General features: G+C 31.8%; 1 protein-coding gene across 9 annotated transcripts in view; it reads right to left on the reverse strand.

The window, feature by feature from the left end:
* Window positions 1–19,630, reverse strand: part of Mhcl (Myosin heavy chain-like) — a 168,539-nt gene that overhangs the window by 30,991 nt on the left and 117,918 nt on the right. Inside the window, exon 1 of one of the 9 annotated variants that reach the window (XM_088191294.1) lies at window positions 9,454–9,523. The exons of 5 other annotated variants lie outside the window; for them this stretch is intronic. The gene's annotated coding sequence lies outside the window, so the exon portion shown is untranslated. Of the gene's footprint in view, window positions 1–9,409; window positions 9,524–19,630 lie in introns of those variants that run through there. 3 more of the 9 variants (XM_088191296.1, XM_088191293.1, XM_088191295.1) reach the window with 3 other exon arrangements.

Raw genomic sequence — 19,630 nt, forward strand, 5'->3', positions numbered from 1 at the left:
ACAAACTCAAATCATGATTTGAAGTCAGATGTAATAAATATCACAAAAGATCAAGACATAATATGATATTTTAGTTTGTGTTAAACATGTTGTAATTTAATATTTATCTTTGAGAATGAAACTGACTTAAATAAATTGTTAATATTTATTACAACATTTTTTGAAATATTTCCGTCCTCGTCTCCCGCTTTTAACCGATAATACGTTGCGAAACAAAGATTCTCTCATTCTGCATTGTCTTTTCATTAAATAAATAAAATACCATTTTCACATAATGTGCTCAAAGTGTGAGTAAAATATCCAAAAAATCTGCGCTGCAAAAATAACCAAATAACCAGAAGTGTTTTTATATAGACTTTTTAAAATGACCACAATTTTTAGTAATATTTTAATATGCGATTATGTACAATATTTATTATTTTATTGAATTTAAAGTATTTATTATAAGTGACCTAATTTTTTTCAGGTACAAGATTTAAAGAACTGTGTAGTCAGATACCTGAGTATATTTCATAAATACTAACACGCTAATAATCGCGTGTTACTTGCTCGAAAGGAGACAAGCATAATAACATAATTTATGCAATATTATTATAGTTAAATAAAAAAAAAAAAAAAACACCATTTTAATACAATACAAAATAAAATGCAACTTGGAAATTAAAATCAATATTTAGAAAGATATCTCTAATTGCAAATACTTCAATCAAAAATCAGGTTTTTTATACTATGTTTATGAAACATGAAATATCTCTGCAGATTTCGATTAGGAATCAAATTGCTTTCGTTAATAAATTGTATGCGGGAGACGAGAATCTTTATTTCGCGACGCTTATCGGTTAAAAGCAGGAGACCAGGACGAAACTTTTTTGTACTGCGATTAGGATTTCGTTCATTTACGTTCATCTGACATCTTAATTATTTACAATTTAGAGTTGTAATCTGCTTAACCACTTTCACACAATCGACTGATTTTTTAACTACAGCAAAGTCAAATAATGATTATAATATGTTATTTTTTTAATGCAATGTCAATAAATTTATATATAAATTTAAAAAAAAATGGTTTCATCAATGTTCAAGGCAAATTTGGAAAGATGGGTTAAAGAATGTGCTAGTAAGTAACGCAAGAGCGTGTTCGAGGAAAACAACTAAAATATGCTAATGCACCTCAGTACATTATATAAATCTACGAAAATTCTTAAGTTGCCTACATATTTTTATATGATGAGCGACTTATTTTGAAGCAGTAGTAGTTACACAGTAAGCTTATTAGATAATGCATTACAACATAGTCACGAGAATAATAATACAGAATAGATTTTATTGGGTAGTGTTTTTATTGGAACAAGTAATAATTGCAATATGTATATAACAAAAAACTAATTGCTTCGCATCGAACAAGCATTGTTTGAACTATCTTTTGTAATTATCGGACGGCTACCTTGAAACGTGAACCTTTACAAATGATTTTGGTGGTAGAGTTACGCCATAATGAGATTGGCTCTTAATTGATCCCGTCTCTTATTCGACCAAGCTTCTAAATCACTCAATGGATGGCATTCATTAATCGTCAATCGTATCATTGACACAGACTCTCGAATCGAGGACCACTCGACCGACTCTCAAGAAACCCATACATTTTTTACAATTAACTGTATTCAGATTTTTTCATAATGCTGCAAAAGCCTAACTAATATTAGAAAAAGCTATGAAAATCTAAGCAAAAGTGATTAAATGATCAGAATTTAAATTTATTCTGGGTCAGAATAAAAATCAAATTTTTATTGACATATAATAAATATCAGATGGTTAAAATAAAAATAGCATACGGTAAGAATAAAAAATAGGACAATCAGAACTAAAATAATGGTCATAAATATATTATTCAAGGTCAGAATAAATATCAAATGGTTAGAATAAAAATAGCATATGGTTAGAAAAAACAACATAAAACGATCAAAATTAAAATATAGGACGAGCATGTGATTTAAGAAACAGTATAACATTTATAAATTGAAATGGGCAATAAATTATTTATATTGGAAATATCTTATAAACTCACACCAAAACTGTTGGTCAAAAGTTTGAACACCCCATGAATATCTCTCAACGAATTTATTTAATTGTATGTAAGATGCGAAATTATTTAGAGCAACAGACGAAGCAGGAATAGCGACAGAGCGGCGTTGGAGGGCACGTTTCGTAGCATAAGTAGCAAATTCTGTAAATGTCCCGTATGTGGCTTTGGCATCACGGTTGCGTAGTGACTGAGCCCAGTATGTGGCGCGTGGGTTAATATAAATCCTGACCCGAAAAATACCCGCCATTATTTAAAAATCACATCTTTCAGTTATGATTGAAACATGAAAGAAACAATTGGGAATCAATTTGCTTTCGATAAATATTTATTTAACAGTGTGTAGAATTTCGCAGTCTTGAAACAGTGCGTTGGAAATAAATGCATGAGTGTGTTTTGTTACAGAAATGTTTAACTTATTTTGATATTCAGACGGAAAATATCTATATTCTTTCAGAAACAAATATATAGAATCGACACATAGAAAACTATAGTGATATCAATAGAAATTTTTAATGGTTCATGACTTGAATTTTAAATAACTGACAAAATTAAAATTACTTAGAGAAAGTCTTGAGGCGAGTGTCTATGTTTATTTACACCAGTAAACAACGTATACAATGCGTTAACGTTTGATTTTATAATATAACGTGAGGTTCGTCTCGTGCAAGGTTCATCTCGCATGGATAATGGACCATAACCGTTAATTAGAACCGCGTAACCGCCAATCACACATGCTAATGCGTACGATTTCCATCGGAACAATGAAGGAGAAGAAATGTGCAGCATCCGTGACGGTCTCGAAGTCGTTCGACCAGAAGTTGAAAAAAATGACGAGCTACTACTCCACATTTTTGTACGAAAAGTGTTCCAAAAAAATATAATAATCAAGAACGCAGAAAAAATCCCACGATATTGACCCCGCGTAGGAGAACCCCAGAAAAGACAATTGCCCAAAAATAGACCCACTTTCGAGCGGAACGTGATAAAATTGGATTGCCATGTGTTTGAGCATACGTTGAGCTAATTAGATGTATAACACGATAAATGACTACGACGTAAATAACGGTGTGTGTTTTTGTATTGACCACAATCTTATACATTGTATGATGAGACGGATACAAAACACTTTGCGGTTGGAGTTTAAAGATGTTAAAATTATGTGGTGGTGTGGTGGTTATATAGTTTATAAAAAATATATAAGATCAAGCATCGACCACTAGAAATCATGACTCTATAATTCCAATTACATGATAAAGGGTAGCTGCATTAGATATTAACCCTTTGGTTGTCGAGCCTAAAATCGCTGTTTTACATAAGAAAAATAATTTAAATGTCCATGAAAAACCTAACACAAATGTATCTAATTATTTTTTTAATGATCGGCAAAGTAGAAAAAGTCTATACATCAGATTTGAAGAAAGATAAACAAGAAAGTATATTGTGACATTTTTAATATATAGCAATACTTTTTTAGCTTGATCTTTCAATAAATATTTAAAATCGATTCTTTTAGAATACGAGGTTGTTTACCGCTTTTTAAACTAAAAATGCTTTACTGAAGAAATTTCATCATAAAAAATCACCGAAGCTTCAAAAAAATGATGTACACACATCAATGCCGATAATCATTACAATAAATATGCATAAAACTAGCGAAAGCATTGAACCTCAACGCGGTTAAACAATAGTATCTGTACATAACCGTTCATTACTCATAAAATATACATAAATTTAACTAACAATAGTAAAGCAGAAGAAACGCCGTGTGAATTACATCACAGTAAACGCTACTGTGAGTTAAGAAATTAAAAAAGAACGTATACAAGAGACCGGATAACAGAACGAAGATACGCCTTATAATTAGAAGCTATAAGGCATCAGATTTTATGGCAATAAAAATCAGTTTTGAATAAAAAAGTTTTTTTTATATATATAAAATATAAAAGACCGTTAAATACTACTATTGTGCGACATGTCGCATCAGCATTCAGCTCAAACGATGGGTATAAAGGTAACGGCCCGTACCTTATACGAAAATGTGACCCACATCATCACATTATACCATCGCGAAGCAGATGCAGTTTTTTGGCAAATCGATGATGTTCCAAAACCGCAACAATCGAGCGACGACAATTAAAAAATCATAACTGTACATTCTCATGAATGCAACGAACGGTAAAAGAATCAGGATCTCGTCTCGATTGGGAAAAAAATCCGAGCTCAATCGGCGCCAAAAAAATAACCACCGAATCTAACGGTGATAAGATAATTTTTGAGGTTATGTTTTTTATTTGACTTTATCATACGTGTGTGAGTCTATATATGCGTATAACGGTCGAAGATATATGGGGCGCCGACAAAAAGGAGATGCTGCAGCTGCATCCGTCGTTCTCGGTGTCACAGTCTCATTATCTTGCAAGTACTTGAGACAGAGTCGTATTGTCTGACAAACGTGGAAGAGTGCGTCATTTAAATAAATAAATAATAAATAACTGGAGAGCTACTTGAGATGCAGATACTCGACCGTCACTAGTGCAAATGGTTAATTGTTTGGATCTTTTGTATTAGATCAAAAGGTGAGGAAATAAGAATATTTTAAAAGAGTGAATTTTATGAATACGAAAATCTCCACTCATTTAAATACTGCAAGATTTTGATTAAAGTACTAGAAACTCAATATTGCATGGTAGTGAAAGCAAATAACTAATGATAGTAATATTTTTTTACTATGGCAAAAGGATTAACAAAATTATGACTTTCTGAAGATTTAACTCGCGACTTATGTACGTACATTAGAAATATCATAAATTGATGTTGCATCCTCCGTTCTTAGAATATTTTATTAGGGCATTTCAAATATGAATAAAAACGGAATTATTTCAAATTTATTTTATTGTAAATCCACTGTAACATGACGAGCGTTAGCTCAATCCGTTTACAACAATTTTAGGGGGCAGGTGAGAGCATTTCCCCCTTCCCCTCTCCTTGAATTTGATCAGAAAAATGCATGTCATTTAATTAAATACTAATAATTTAAAAAAAATTACTAATGACTAGCCAACTGTCCCCCTCCCCTTCCCTGTAAAAATCTGAAATGACGTCCCTGAAGTAAATAGTCAATAAACCGGACTGAAATCGGTATATTAGTAACATATATTTTATTTTTTATAAAGCATTATTACAGCTTACAATTAATGTACGATATAAGTCGTTTTTATTTTCATTCGTGGGAGTATGAAAATATAAGAATTGAATGGAATTATAATTATATAATAATGGAGCGAGTAAAATTGTCATGTAATTCATACATGCCAAAAAAAAGTGACTGTATGGTGCGCATTGTGGTCAGGCGGCGTCATTAGGCCTTACTTTCTTGAACAGTCAATGGTGATCGCTTTAGGCGCATAATAACAGATTATTTTTAATACTAAATCAAAGATATTGATGTGGAAGACATGTGGTTCTAACGAGACGGCTCAACTTTCCACATATCGGATGCAGCACTGATTGTATTGCGTAAAATGTTTCTAAGTTGCATTATTTCACGTATTAGTGACGTTAACTGGCCGCCGAAATCATGCGATTTAACGCCGTTACACGGTTAATCGTGTCTACGCCGACAAACCCGAAACGTTTAAGCACCTAAAAACCAACATCCGCTAAGTAATAGCCCGAAATGTATGAAAAATTCATCGAAAAGATCGGTTGCTGCAAAAGGTCCAGAGTTGGCCATTTAATTAATATTTTTTTCATAATTAAATTATAAAATATAATATATAAAATGTTTTATTAAAAAAAAACGTGCGTGTTTATTTTTAAAGTTCGGAATCTGAGGTTGAAGACCTTTTATTTATCGTTATAACATTTCCGCCCAAGTTGTACAAATTTGTTAGTTTTTGTATATTTTATAATATCAAAATTGACGCCCCGGGCAAAAAGCGCAACGAGCACGCCCCCGAGCATCAACCCGCCTCTTACTACACACGGCGGCGGTTCAAAACAATATTAATTCGTCTCGTGTTTACAGTTGTCCGCGACAAGTGGAGCAGTCACGTGCGCGGTTAGCGGTTCGAAAAACTTTACAAAAAAATAACCGGTACCCCCCGTCGGCCGGCGCCTGGGATTCGCGCCGATCCGGCCCCGGATAAACCCGGTTATGCATACACAACAACGTAAGCCTATTCGGCAATAAAGACAACCAGCTCAGGGGCGGCGGCCGCTCTGTATTATAAACGCCGCGCCCCGGGCGACTTTTTTTATGTTCACCAGAGCAGGTGATCGATTAAGATTAACTGTTATAATGTGCGGACGGCGAGTTTATAAGTAGCCCGAGAGCGTTTACGAGTTGTTATTTAATTTGAGGGTAATAAACGAGTGGCGAGTTCAGATAACTGGATACACGTCCTCGGTGAAGTTGGTGATTAGAAAAGAATTCGCTACCGGATCAGATATAAATTGATTAATATATCAAACTATTGGAAGTTAATCTTTACTTAGACAAGATTTGGATTGATTCAAAAGACGCAAAGGTATGACTTATTATCTTAATATATAAAATGGATACCCCACGAGTGACTCAAGGTCTTTTTATAAAGATAGCGAATCCGCATTTGTGCGAATACAGTGGTACCATGACTTAAGAGTTTATTTTTTAATTACTCGTATAGTATTAGGTTAATTTCTCCTATTAAAATAAATTGAAATGTCATTAGTCTATTTAAATGGTAAATACATACTACCTAAGTTTCATCGACCCAGATCAGGTGTAAAAGGAACCGGGGTAAATCACCCAAATGGGTTAAAAAATATATTTTTGGGCGTAATGAGGATTCAACGGACAAATAAAATGTTGAAGGAAATTGTATAAATTTAATTTTTTTCTTTCACATCATGTAGGTAACGCCGATTTAAATAAATATATTTTAATGTAATAAGTAGAAAAGGTCGCCGACCCCTAGTATAGATTGACATCAATAATTATAATACACTTGAATAGATTCACTTGGCAATTATATTCATATCTTTTTGTTCATACAATTCTACAAATAAAAGTAGCCCAAAAATTACATTTAATGGTAGAGCCATTCTTGGATATAAATAAACGATTTAGCTAAGTTTTTTTAGAGAGCTATAAAAACAACGTATTTCGAACTCAAATAGTGTTTGAGACAAATAGCCTTATTTTTTTTATTTGCTTACATATGATTTTCTCGATAAACTGAAGTAGTTTTACACATATTAAATACGAATTAATCAGAGATTAGAAAAATCTAGAAAAGCATAATCTGTGATAATCACTAAGACACGATAGAAGTTGTAAAACACAAATGTTCATATGAGATTCGAGCCCGTGTCTTTCGGATATTAATCGTGCTTTGAAAATTGTATACTTGCAACTCAAACTTATATGCTAATATACCATATAAGTTTGAGTTGCAATTGTATTAAAAAACTGAGCTCCAACTATACTCAATGTAAGCATGTTAAAAAAAGATTTTATTATTAAATGCCTGATTTTATAAAATGCAACAACATCATTCTCACGCATCTAATCGATTATGTAGATTTTAAAGATTGCTTCTATAAAATACAGCAATACTCAAGCAGTTAACACATAAATATGTATAACACTTATCAAATTTATTTGTGTTATGAATAAATTATATTTTCTATGTGTAATAAGCATGTGCTTCCGGTTAATATATACTACTTTTATGTACTAAAAAAATATTTTTAAGCGAGGTATAGAATTAGATTCATTGCGTAACCTAGAATAGCTTTTTATTCTTTATTCAAATTATAATTTCAGTACGATCTGAGTATTAAAATCGTGAACAATCGCAATATAGTTGTATATATAACGATGTTGGTAGACCTGAATAGAGGTGGTTAGACTATATAAATTATAATGTCAGAACGATTTAAGTATTAAATTAATGAAGAGATGGTTTAAATATGAACATAACGATTGTGATTTAACTATAATAAAAAATACATAGCTATGAATATAAATTAAAAAAATAAAATATCATAAGCTAATAGATTCGTATCATATTTTTCATAGAACGTTTTGAGTAACATAAGCAAAAAAAATTAGGATTGACTTAATAAAAATTAAACAAATGTTGGTAGACCTGAATAGAGGTGGTTTGACTATATAATTATAATGTCAGTACGATCTGAGTATTAAATTGCTGATTAAATTAATGAAGGGATGTATAGTTTTATACATAACGATGATGATTTAACTATAATAAAAATACATAGCTATGAATATAAATTAAATATTGAAAATAATATCAACACAGATTCATATCATATTTTTATAGACCATCGAAAAAAATGTTTCTTTCACAAACAACCAAAAACACTAAATAGGTTCTGAGCAACATAAACAATAATTCCATAACTTATGAGCAAGACTTAAAAAGCTTAAATCAATAACATGTATAAAAAAACATCATATTGTTCCTCAAAATAATTTATAAAAATCCATCTGTCTAAATAAATTATTGCAAATTAAAATATAACCACTACTAATCTAAATTATTTATGTATGTCCATAGCAAACTAATTACGAGCAATAATTATCATTTTAAACCGATATGGCGAACAGTCAAATCTGCAATGTGTAATTCTGATTTATTATCAAATTAATTTGATTACAAGCACGATTTTTTTATTTGGCAAGATTCTACCTATTTTGACAGAGTTGCGCAATTTGAAACATTTAATTCTGTCAAAACACTCGACCATTGCGCCCACTTTCATTGTCGACCAAATGTAATTTAATAAGCTATCGACGACAAAATTCAACTATCGATGGAAAGTCGGGACGCGAAAGTGACGCTTTCTCCAAAATCTTTCGTTTGAACTACGCGAGTTTAATTGATTTGTACAATGACACCGATCAATCCCACTTGACATAATCGAATCGCCGGTTTCGGCTATGCAAAACAAACATGGCATACTATCGCTTGTTTGAACGACCAAAAAACATCTATGAATATCGAAAACACATCCGGCGCACCCTCTGCTGTGCGGTGCGTAAGGCGTTGTACACAACCACAGAAGAAAAAGCGTTCATCTCAGTTGACAAACAGACTGTGAAGTTTATAGTAATGCGTAAAAATTCCACAAAATTGTGGAATCACGTGAAATTTTTAATTATGATGCCGTAAAGATTAGATAAGTTTTTCCGCGATGTGCAAACATAACGAGCACAATTCTAAAATGTGGATGATACGATGAAAATTAGAGTAAACGGTATAAAATGTGACACAAATTATTTATACGCAATATTATCGAGTATTTAAAATCACAAACAGTTCACGGTTAAAACTTATACGTATACTACCAACACAACGAACCGTTCGCGGTAACCGATAAAACGCGCGCTACGTTTGAACGTTCGCGTACAACTAACCGATTGAATGAGGGACAAGTGCATCCATCGGTATGCTGACAAAAGAGAGAGGAGTCAGGGTAGGAGGGTCAGGACGGAAGTGCAAGTACCAAAAGATGTATGGATGGGAATTTTATTTTGGGTTGTTTAAAGCTATTGCTTTAAAATGCTAATGATATGTCAGAATACCTAAAAAATCGAAAACTAGTCTACGTGGCGTTAGTAATATTATAGCTTGTATTCATTGCGATATTTAAATAGTAAACAATGTGGGTTTTAAAAGCTATATTACTAATAAGGAAATATTAGAAAACGATATTAGGTTAAATAATATAAATAAATTACTATACAATGAATCAATATAGGTAATGTATTAAAAAACTTGTTGATTAACTGTCATTTTATACATTCAGAAATAAAAATATATTTTAGCGATCACCCATAATCGTTGCGTAGCAATTTGTTGCTAGATTTATGCAACCCAAGACAAATTTACCTGTTAAAATATATAGAATACTCTAATGAGATATTTAAAAAATAAAAAAATATATTCTAATTCCGCTCTAAATTGAGAAAGGTCTATACGAAGTAAATTATATTTGTTCCCTTAGACTTTTCCACTTTGCTTACGACCAGGCCTGCCGAGAGGGCGGGGGAGAAGGGACAAATTGCCGGAGCCCATTCTCCTTGAGCAGCCCGAAATCATAGCAAGGGTATATGTATTAAAAAAAAAGTAAAAACCGACCTCAAATAATGAATCTAAATTAAGCTACAGTTAATTGAGATATACCTTTATACTGATGTATTTCAGGTAAAAGTTCCTTTAGCCCTTTTTATTTAAACAAGAAATAAAAGGAGCGGAACATTGCCTTCAAAAGCACACACTTTCTAGGTAGTACTTTCACAATAAACATTATTATTCAAAGGGAGAGATTGTAGTTTTTTGACGCAGCTCCGTTTTAAAAATATGATAGCTATCCTTACCGATCTTACTATGGACTTATAATATAAAAAAGCTGATCAAAGTATATTCAAACAGAATTTTGTTCAATAGGAGAGCGCAAAAACAATTATCACTTCTCAGAAGGCAAAAATTCACGTCAAAAGCAATAAAATCGTGTTGGCGCCGTCGCAGTGAGAACGCTAGGTAGCATTTATCCCGTTGCACAATTCGGCATGCGAAAGATGTACATCAAAAATTTATTCGATTCTCACTCGTAATATTGTTATAAAAAGTCCTAATATAAACGCTTGATAATCGAGCGATTTCACCGCGATTGTACGATTGCTTTTGACTTGGGACTATATGGCAACACTGAGCAGCAAAGAAAACACGACTAATTATCAGGTTAATATTATGAGTAAATATTTTTGATAATTTTTAATGCCTAATTAAAATATTTTGCCTAAAATATGAGTTCAGAAAATATGTTGCAACGGTGAATAATTTTTATACACCCATACCTCGCTATACGGCCGCTCTTTATACGGCCTTTCGCTATAACGGCCCTCTTCAATTAAGGCACGTTTTCGATTTACGGCCTAAAATGTTTCGCTATAACGGCAAAAAAACTTTTTTTCGATGTCGATTTTTAAAAAAATTTAAAAATAGATTCAATTTGCATAATTTTAAAATGAAAGGTGAAGCAGATAGCGCCGATGAGGCCGCATCTAAGGAATATCCCAACATTTTAAAGGGAATTACTGAAAGAGGTGGTCATAAACCTGAACAAGTGTTTAACGTAGACGAAACAGGGCTTTATTGGAAGCGAATGCCTGATTGCACATACATTTCAAAAACCGAAAAATCTGCGCCTGGTTATAAGGTGTCTAAAGAACGATTAACTTTGCTACTTGGTGCAAATGCCGCGGGTGATTTTAAGCTAAAACCACTTTTAATATATTTGTCCGAAAATCCAAGGCCTCTTAAAGGACTAAATAAAAATCAATTACCCGTCATATGGAGATCCAACAAGAAAGCTTGGATGACTAAAGCTACTTTAGAGGATTAGTTCAAAAATCACTTTTGCACAGAAGTGAAAAAATATTTGCGAGACAATAACTTAAGCAACAAGGCTTTGCTAATTTTGGATAATGCACCAGGGCATCCTACTAATTTATCCGAACTATCTGAAGATGTCATGATTGAGTACCTTCCGAAAAATACAACAGCTCTGATCCAACCAATGGATCAGGGTCAATAGCCACTTTTAAGGCATATTACCTACGCCGAACTTTCCGACAACTTATAAGGGAAACCGATGGTAAATCTTAAATTAAAACATTTTGGAAAAACTATAACATCAAGGATGCTGTTGACAGCATCAGTGAATCATGGAAGGAATTAAAATTAACAACAATGAACCATGTTTGGAAAAAATTATGGCCAGAATGTGTAAAAAGTACTGATGCAGAAGTTAATTGCCTTCCTGAAATTAGGCAAAACATTTTGGATCTAGCACATGATCTCGGCTTTGAAGGTTTGAATGAACGTGATGTGCTTGATCTACTTGAAGCTGATAGGGAACCCCTTTCATATAAGGAACTCATTCAGTTGCAAGCAGAACCGGCATTTGATGAAGAGACAGATCCTGTTATATTCAAACAGCTAACATCAAAAAATTGTCAAAAGCTTTTTCCTATTTCGAACAAGGAATAAACAACTTCCTTGAAAACGAGCCTGACGTCGAACGTAGCACTAAAGTTTCTCGAGGAATTAACTCAGCCATTAGCTGTTATTAATCACTGAAGAACGAAAGAGACAAAAAGGCAAGACAAACAACGTTGGACAATTTTTTTAAGCCAGGCCCATCCTTACCAGCGAAAAATGAGAACGACAGTGATCTGCAGGTTACCATTTCTTCATCGTCTTCAGATTAAAGCCATTTTAAAAAAAACTATGTATGTATTCATACACATATTTTATGTAACACGAAGTTGTTTCATTTTTGTTTATGGATTATTGTTGGTTTTTGGAGTCTGTTATTATTTTATGTACAAATGTACGTACTTGTTATGTATGTATTTTTGATTTAAATGAAATAAAAAGATAAAATGTATTTTAAATGATAAACCATGTTACATATTTAACAAATTTGGAACCAATCCCATTGAATTTGTATGAATTTGTATTAGAATAATTGATTCGTTATACGGCTTTTCGCTTTGCGGCCAAGTTTCGTGGAACGTATTTAGACCGTAAAGCGAGGTATGGGTGTATTTATTTATATCATAAAAGGGTTAATTCGTAGCTAATAATATTTATTCAAGAAATTATATTACGATGTTAAAAATATATAAAATGCCATTTTTGTCATTATTTTTTGATTCCGGGCCTAATGATAAAATCGATTCTCATATATTTCATTGATTTGGAACACATGAGAATTGAGCCTGAACTGACATCCAGCGAAGCGTACGCCTAGTCGACACAGACCACACCTTTAATAAAAAGGCAGCTTCTTCCACTTAAATTATCAGATGTAATCCAACTAAGCAGTTACTTTAAATCTCAAACAAATAATCTAAGACATTTCAATATACATAGCAGTAATGAAATAACGTGTATTGCATAAATTCTACAGCTGTATTTAAACTGTTGTGATTTCAAACTAAAAATAAAGGCGTGTGCTAAGAACATATTAAGAAGTGTGTTATAATTATTGACACCTGTTATTTTTAAGATAATTAAAGTGTGCTTGCCATATTATTCAATTACAATTATTGTATTAGTATGTGCATACCGTCATTATATTTTTTAATTATATATATTTATATGTTACAGTGTATGTGTAATTTACTAATTATTTTATCATATTTTATTTTAGTAAAAAAATATACCACGTTGTACAATTATAAGTACATAAGTGCATAAATGATTTAACTTAAAACAATAAATTCAACTTTCTATATATTATTCAAACATAGATTAATATTGTTTTTAATCACTTTTCAGATGAAAAATAAATTGTAATTAAATGATAGAGGAATAGTCTATAATATGATAAAGCATGTGAACTAAAAATTCAAAATACTTGTTTTTTTTAACATAAAGCTTAGCATATTATAAAAAAAATATTATTTAGGAAATAGCATTTTAAACAAAAAAATTACGATTAAAAAAAAATATTTTCTGTGAAGTTTCAAAAGTTATAAATGCTGTCCAAAATATCACAAAAGTCACAATACACACGTTAAAATCAGTGTATTGATCATAAGTTTTTGAATGATGTTGCTGAGGTTCAAAAGAAATCTTATTTGTCGGTAATCTAGTAAAAAAAACTAGATGCGTATCGAATGATCTTTGACTAGCAAAATGGTGAGAGTAATACGTTTTTTAATACCTGCTTTTGTCAACAATATTTCGACTAGCGAGCTCAAATTAGTTTTAATTAATTTATGAATCGAAAAATTCCCGAGACACTACAAATTCTAGTCGCAATATTAGAAACTTACAGTGAATATAATTTAATCGATAGTTTAGTACAACTCTGAATAATAATAATAAAACACCATTCATCTTATTATTCCAAAACGAATGACAATTAAATGACTCAAAGTATCGTCTACGATCTACGATGAATATGCAGCGAAAAAAAATACATAATAAACATTTTTCACGCCCGTCGTTCATAATTATTATTATGGTCAGGTCATACGCCTTTATGTTACAGAAAAAAGGATACAAATGTCGACGAGAGCTAAAAAGGAGTGATGATCGTTAGCTCTCCGATAATGGACGATGTCGTTAATTATATGCCGCGGCGTATAATTGATCGACACACGAGGAAATGAGGCATTTCCACTACTAATGCACACAGAGCGGTTCGAAAGTGCTTCGAAATAAATTAAAGAATAAATAAAAACACGACTTTTGTGTTAGGCGAGTCTAACGGAATTGAAAATCGGGGTGGAGCATTTCGCGGCACAGTTTTCAAGTGCGATTTTGTTGCGAAAACACTTGTTTATTTGCGAATAAGGGGGACGCGTGCCAGATAACTAGCTGTCAGTATTATTATTGACCGAGGAGTGAGACAAGGATGTTTATTGTCGCATGTGTTTTTAAATTTGTATTTATAACAAATATGTAACGATCCACATGAAGAATACGAATCGACGGATATATACACTACACACCAGTGGCATGCGGTCCATACATGCGGTAGATGCGGCGCATGCCTTGGGATTGTAAAACGATTATAAAATCATTTATTCATTTTTTAATTTACGTAATCGCTCAAAAATAATCCACAGACAACCATACCGAGGGAGCGGCTAAAGCCGAATGCAGTGCGGGCGGGCTGGCTGGCCAACTATCTGTGCAGTATGGAACTTTTTTTATTTTATGAGGTTGAAAAGTAAACTTATTTATATATATTCGTCAACAGAATTCCAATTATTATTAAAATTATTATTAAAAATGAACTAGAAGATATTTCAACGGAAGTATTAAATTTAATAAAATTATTTTTTTACCATACCGGCGACAAGTGCTTCAGAAAAAATATATTTTTCTACAATGAAAAGAATTAATACATTAACTAGAAATAGTCTAAGTGAGAATAGATTGTCAGCTCTTGCATTAATATCATTCGAAAAAAACTTTTTGACAAATTACTGAAAGACAATATATTATATGATGCGGTTATTGATGACTTTTGTAAGAAAGAGCGTTAAATAAAATTAATTTTTAAAAAAGAAATACATGTTTATCAAAAAAAGAAAATAAATTTAAAAATATAGTTTTTGTGTCCCCCCTCCTGACCGCATGCCCTGTTTCAAAAATCACCGCACGCCACTGATACACACATAATAGAGACCAACTGGACATTTGATTTCAGTTATATTTTCGGCCGAAACCTAATAATATTTATTGGTGTATCATTCACCTCAGATCGCTCTAATCAAAAGCTACCTTAAATATTGATTCGGAGTACCTACATGCTAAATAGCAAAGGTAATAATATGCATCCTTGTCGTACACAATGTATAATTTGGACATCTTCACTGAAATTATTATCAACTGTTTGATTCCAGTATAAGTTTTTAATAATGCGGAGTTTCATATGTTGAACTTTGTCAAAAGCTTTTTCATAATCTACAAAACACATTTACATTAACATCTATAAATCTTTGTACATAAACGTTTACATTGAATAGAGCTTCTCTTGCGTATCGCTCGTACCTTCCTCGCGCTTATTGCGTATTGTATTATAAATGATGTTGAGGAATATTTTAAGCATGTGGTTCATCAAGCTTATTGTTTTATATTCTTGACACTCTTTCTAAGCAAAGTAATGAAAGATTTAAACCAGTTATTTGGTATCGAACCTATTCCGTATATTATCATAATAAAAATAACGTAACCGTCCTCAGCTTAACCGATTATATGTTGCTGTTTATTAACATTATTTTTGTACAAAGTTGATATTATTTATAGATAATGTGATTCTGTAAGATCTGACGAGATTTATTCAATAACAAAAACGTCTTAATAGTATAGCATTTACATATCAGCTATTATAACACAATGCGAACGCAGCTGGATCCGCTGCGTTGGTTGTGCTGATTTTTCTTCAGCGTCACGTTTTCCGCAATCTCATGCGATGATAAACACGCATTATGAGCATATCGCATATTTTTTTTCTCCAGCGAACACTATAATGATCTCTGTCGTCAAATTTATAACATCAAAGTGGGCGTCTAAGTAGTAGTAGAGCTTCTGATTTATCGGTTATGGTTTCAGTATCAATGTTAATGAGCAGAGCGTGGGTCAGTTTCGATTCTCGATCTCATTTCCCGACGGCAGTTATTATTGCTATTATTTTTAAATATCACTGGTGTTTAGCGGCTTTTGATTATGATCTTTGGGATTTACTATGGAGGCGTGTTTTTCATTCGCAGTTTGTTATGGAGCGTAATCGAATTATTGGAGCGAATCGGCGGTCAATTGCTAGACTCGGTCATGATAAAGATTGATCGAATTTTTTCTTGAAGCACTGTTTCTCTTTTACGAGATCGACTGTCTCACACCGTGTTGTGTAACAGTTATCTTTAAATTGTTTCCTCGACGGGTCTTTTGATAACCGCTCAGAGATTGATTGGGCAGGTAATCGAGTACGGTTTATATATATATATATATTTTTTTTGAGAAGTAACGCTTTCTTGAATTCTTGCGGATACAGATAATTCCACAAAAGTCGTGAGATATTTCAATCTAAACATATACCATTCAAAATCACGTAGCAGAATAGTGTTTGGTTATCTGGGACATACTAAGATTTTTTCGAAGCCTTAATACGGTTTTTTCATAAGAAATATTCTTATTTTTTTCAGATTGTTGGATAATTAAAGCAATAGCATAAGTTTAATTATTATATATGCCATTAAAGTGACTATCATACAATTTTTTTTTTACCATTTGATACACAGAAGGAGCAAGCTCTGAATAATATGGTGGTATGTGTCACTGCCTATTAACCTGAAAGACCTAGGTTCGATTTCCATATGAATATTAGTGTCTGAGAGATCGAAATTAGTAATTATTATATAAATACAATTCGATCCATAATCACAGATTATGCTTACCTAGATTATCCTAATCTCATGGATAAATATCGATCAAGTTAAATATGAATTATATTCAATATGGTAAAAAGCATATATATATTATATTCTAAATAAAAAATCAATCATATCCGCAATTAAAAGATAAAGAGTGGATCTGTGACTTAATATTCTTCACAGATACAATGGAACATTTAAAAAAAAATCATTAACTATCAAACAAAATTAAAAAAAAACAATTTGCTGATTTAGCAGCATTAAAACCATCAATTGCATTTTTATTAAATCCGTTTCAAATCGATGTGATTCACAATGATTTTACATTATTAAAGTGTTTACTTCATGAAACGGTATCAATAGAATTATAATGAATTGAGATGCAAGATCAAGTCTCCAAATGTTACATAAATCGGCAAAATCAACCAATTAATTTTGGAAATGTGTACCAACAATTTAAAAAATGCAGCATGTCATTTATTCAACTTTTGGATTGTTGAGTTCAATGTTAAATCATTGTACTCAACGATGAAATTGATTAAATCGAAGTTCCGTTCACAGTTGACCAAATAACATCTAAAAGAATTAATACGAAGTTAAATTTAGAGTAACTTAAGAGCAAATAAAAAAATGTAATAAATATGTAAAAATTGTGAAATAAATATATTATGAATCAGAATTTTTTTTTACGTTATCAAAATTAAATAACGCTACAAATTTATTTGCATCTGACTATCCACACCATCCTTGAATAGATTAATAATACATTGAACCAGATTTTTTTTCTAAAATCTTTAAACCATTTTTAAAAATCTTTTAGAATATTCTGTATTTCCGACATGTATTTTTCTTTGAATAGTCCCTAATTAGTATTTCTTTGAATAGTCCCTAATGTTAAAAAACGTTTATCCCTGAGATCTTGAATCATAACTAAAGCTTGTATTTTAAACGCAGAAATACTGCTAATCAAATCACGGATGGTACTGTTTTAACCTTGCAAATCTAAATTTAACAAACTTTTTTTTCCAGTAAAATCGTCCCGCAGCCAATTTTGGTCAAGCAGCTTTTAACTCTTTAAACGCCAGCAACCCTTTAGTGAGTCACATGTTATTTCTCTTCGCGCGTCTGTATCTCTTTCTTTAAATAAATATAAAATAATTGGTTTACTAAATAATGAAGCCAGTACAATATTTTTTAATAATTAATAAAAATATTTATTAATTATTTCGTAAACTTATTTCAAAAAATAATTTGGTAAAAAAAAATAATCATCAAAGGACGCACCGGTGAGTCGCTGGCGTTTAATTGGTTAATAATCATCTCCTCTCTCTTAAAGAAAATTAATGATTTCGTCCAACAAATCTCGAAATCATTGAAAAAATTGCTTCAGATTAACCACCTCATTGCATTGCATTTGAAAAAATCGCCGTTTAGGAGATTTTCCTCTAATCGATTACATAATTTTAAAAACTTTTTGTGTTAAGTCTCTTGTTATATACAATAAAACGAATTAAAGAATGATGCAGTGAAAGCTCAAAATATCTGAAAAATATTCATCATTCTAACATAAGGCTATATATCTATTAACTCTGATTGAAACAAGTTTTAACATTGGAAACTATATTGGTAACGTATTTCTTGAATCCGGTAAAAATATTGATACCTCGAAATTATCCTTAACGGTTCTTATTTAATAGAAAAATCTGCAAAGATCATTCTGGTGAAAGCTACCAATTGACAATTGTACAATGTCACCGAATATCCGTTACTTTTTATAATTGTAAGGAAAATGAATAATAAATACATTGATGATTTTTTTTATTTCGCTTTTGTTTTTAATGATTTAAATAGTGAATCTGCGAATTCAATTAAGATTTCTTCAACAAATTCGCTCTCAGAAAAATGTTATATATCGCTCGTAAAAAAGCAATTTTCATTCCACGTGAAAATTATACGGTTGTGAAAGTTTTAACCACCTGCACAATTTTTTTATAATTTAGAAGTCATTCAAACGACGATTTTAAACAAAAGAAAATGAAAATCATACGTCTTTAAAAATATCTCGTTACCAAACAATTGCGTATATAATTGGAAATATTGCACATCCGTCCCGAGATGTTATCGCTCATAAGTACCGTTAAAAAAGCTACTCTTTGTTTGGAAAAGTACCATACCAAACCATACATTTAAGCTGCGCAAATTTAATATTGTTATTCTACCATTTGGTTACTGATCGCTAGACCATTTCCCTTTTAGGGCATAAACGCATTTTGTTTATGTTAAAGAAGCGATGCAATTGGCACACAAACACCCTAATCTGCGAGAGACATCAGCGGATCGTCCAGAGAGCGTCACGAGAACACATCTCAACATCTCACAGCTGCTCCACCAAAAATCACAGCCAACAATTCGTACAATTCAACGAAACAGAAACAAAATTAGAGATCGAGTTATCATCGGATCCTCTGAATCCATAAAACACATTAATAGTTAAATAGTAGCTAGAATAAAAAAAATGCTTATTACAGTAAATTCAAAAAGCATGCAATTTCGTAAGAAATCTTCGGTCGGTATAAATT

The sequence above is a fragment of the Plectrocnemia conspersa genome, unplaced genomic scaffold (genome assembly GCF_051122295.1).
Source record: "Plectrocnemia conspersa isolate PC_06_02 unplaced genomic scaffold, ASM5112229v1 ptg000009l, whole genome shotgun sequence".
NCBI lineage: Eukaryota > Metazoa > Arthropoda > Insecta > Trichoptera > Polycentropodidae > Plectrocnemia > Plectrocnemia conspersa.